We start from the raw sequence: 3,522 nt of genomic DNA, 5'->3' as shown, positions 1-3,522 counted from the left end.
CCAGTAACCAACACAATTTCCCCATCCTGTTTTAGTGTGGGTACTTTTTATTAATTTTTTACAATAATGGTCCTATGCAGTATTTCTCCATTTGTGATTGACTGGTTTCACTCAGCACAAAGTCCTCAAGGTTCATCCATGTTATGCATTTGCTTGCTGCTTCCTTGTTATTCTTCAAGGTAGCATAATATTCCCTTGTGTGTATGTACCAAAGGTTGTTTATACATTCTCCCATAGATAGGCAACAGCACACACACACAAAAAAAATCAAAACAACAACAACAGCAAAAAAAAAAAAACCTACTAAAATTATTACAATCACAGAAAAGGGAGAGGAGGGAGAGAAGAAAAAAACAAAATCTGTTCCCTAATATGAGTATGACATTAATGTCCTCTTTCAGCTTCTTGACATCATAGCTGCCTGAGAGATTTAAAGATGCCACTGTTGGTTGTTGTGCTTTTCCTCAGGATTTAATTTAATTTTCTGTCTGTTTTGTTTTTAAACTCTCTCTCTCAACACCCATTGTTCTGGCCTTTTCCGTATTAAATAAACAAATAACAGTTCAGGGCCAGCTCTTGGGTTGAATGTATCTGTGTGCATGTGTGGCAGAAGAACCACCAGTGGTGAGTCTGGGGGTGTCCACTCACTCAGTCACCCCCCTCTAGTCACCAGAATGAAGGTGTGCAAAAGTTGGAGGCCAATGAAGAGATACCAAAATATATATATATATTCAAAAGCAAATAATTTCTTATGTTTACTACAACTTCCACTAGCTATAAGCCTTCAAACTTTTAAAATATTCATACCTATGTGGTTCTGAGGTTTGGAGATCTGCCTTGAATCTACTTTGCCTGGTATTCTGTGGTATTGCTGAAGGCAAACCTCAATGCACTTCAACCTTAGCTGCCATCAAACCCTTCCTCTCTCTTCCTGCACATATGTTTTTAATTTTTAGTATGTCCCAGTCATCTATTTTGTCTACTTTTGTTTGTGTAATTATCAAGATGTTTTGTATTCTGTGTATGCCATTTATTAGATCCTTCACATCTGTCCATATTTTTCATTAATGGCCTTTATCATTCTGGGATTCACATTTAGGTCTTTAATCCATGCTGAGTTGGTTTTGTATAAGGTGTGAGGTAAAGGTCTTCTTTCAGTCTTTTGTTTATTGCTTTCCAGTTCTGCCAGCACCATCTGTTGAAGAGACTATCAATCCCCCATGCAATACACATAGGTATTTTGCCAAAAATCAATTGGCTGTATGTTGATAGATCCATTTCTGGAATCTTGAGTCTGTTCCATTGATCAATGTATCTTTCATTGTACCAGTACCAGGCTGTTTTGACCACTGTAGCCGTGGAATAAATTTTGATATCAGGAAGTGAGAGGTTTCCAATATTCTTTTTCTTCATAAGCAGTGCTTTGCTTATCCTGGGTCTCTTTCTTTTCCATATGAGGTTTGTAATATATCAACATCCTTGTTTTTAGTGAACTGAAATGAAATTTGAATTGGAGATACTTAGCGTAGTGGTTACGAATCGGGCTGCGAACCTTAAGGTCTGTGGTTCGAAACTACCAGCCGCTCCGCGGGAGAAAGATGAGGCTTTCTACTCCCGTAAAGATTTACACCCTCGGAAACCCTGTACAGGGTCGCTGTGGGTCGGAACCGACTCGATGGCACTTAACAACAACAACAACAATGATATACTAAGTCATAAATTATAAATACATGAAGAATGGTATCACATTCATTGTCAAAAATAGCATTTCTAAGTCTATCTTCAATTCCAATGTTCTCTGTAATAAGATAATATCTATATAGACTCCTGGTGTAGCACTGCAGGTTAATGCACTGCACTGCAAGGTTGGTTTGAACAACAATGTCACTTTGAAACCCAGATTGGCAGTTCAAGCTCAACAACCTCTCCTTGGTAACCCTATATAGGGTGTCTATGAGTGGGAACCTACTTAATGGCACTTAATCACAACAATATGCCTACAAGGATGACTTGTTTTGTATCACTAATATTTAAATTTTGATACCATAGTGGTTACTCCAGGTCAACAGTTCAAAACGATGCCATTGTTAATCTGCAACACTGTGGGTTAATGCGCTGGACTGTAAAATTGGCTTGCACTGCAATATTCATGGTTCACACTCACTAGTCACTCCTCAAAAACCCTATACAGGGTTTCTATGAGTCGGAACCAACTCTACAGCACCTGACAACAACAACAAACAGAAAAGAAATTGGGATTTGCACTATACAAACCTGCAAGACTAATAACTCTTTCATTGCCAATACCATTTTCTTTAAAAATAACAACCTGTAAACAGTGATTATGTGCATGGACCTCATCATATGGAATGTATAGGAATCATTTTGAATATACCTGTGGGATAAGATTATGAAAAACCTCAATATCATCAGTAAAATAAGGCAAGGATCTGATTGTGGAGCAGACCATTAATTGCTCATATGCAAGCTCAGGGAATCTGAAGAAAACTGAAACAATCTCACATGAGCTGAAATACAACCCTGATTATGACTTACCTTAATTCAGAGACTACTTCAATACAAGATGGGCTCCACTGAACACTAAGGACTGCAGTTCCGAGTTGAGATAACATCAAGAATGTCACATATGAAGATAGCAAAAGGTTATTAAAAAACAGGAAAAAAGTGATCAAAGTGGATATATAAAAATACCCTGAAACTTATTCTTGAACAATGCTGTTGTTATTAAGTGCCATTGAGTCAATTCCAATTTATCACAATTCTGAAGAGGGATTCTGAGGAGTGGCTGCTGGTTTTGTCCTACGAAATCTGTGGTTAGCAGTCCAGTGCTTATCCTACAATTTATGTTAAAGATTCTTAAACATAGGTTAGCTAAAGTGTAAAGAAGAAATGATAAAGATTTGAATAGAAAAATTAAAACAACAGCTCAAGAAGATAAAAAATATATATATTAAAACAAAATGTGTGAAGACCTGGCATTAGAAAACAAAAAGGGAAGAATACACTCAGAATTTCTCAAGATGAAGGAACTGATGAAAAAATTCAAGCCTCAAGTTGAAATATTGAAAGATTCTAGTGTGCAAAATATTAACCAATGTAGTAACATCCAAAGGAAATGAATATACTGAGTAGCTGTACCAAAAATAATTGGTAAATGCTCAATTATTCAAGAGGTAGTATATGATCAGGAACAAAGGGTACTGAAAAAAGAAGTCTAAGCTGCCCTAAAGGCATTGCAGAAACAAGGATCCAGGAATTTATTGAATACCTTATAGAAGTGTTTCAACAGCTTGACGCAAGGCTGGAGGCATTCATTTATACCAAGACATTTGGAAGATAGCTACTTGGTCACCAACCAAAAGAAATCCGTATTTGTGTTTATCCAAAGAAGATGACCTTACAGGATATGGAAATTCAACAGTATCATCAATATCAAAACAAGTAAAATTGTGCTGAAGATATTTCAAAAATGGTTTCAGAAGTGCCTTCATAGGGAGCTAC

The sequence above is a fragment of the Chrysochloris asiatica genome, unplaced genomic scaffold (genome assembly GCF_000296735.1).
Source record: "Chrysochloris asiatica unplaced genomic scaffold, ChrAsi1.0 scaffold00529, whole genome shotgun sequence".
Classification (NCBI taxonomy): Eukaryota; Metazoa; Chordata; class Mammalia; order Afrosoricida; family Chrysochloridae; genus Chrysochloris; species Chrysochloris asiatica.
This window is presented reverse-complemented; position numbering follows the sequence as displayed.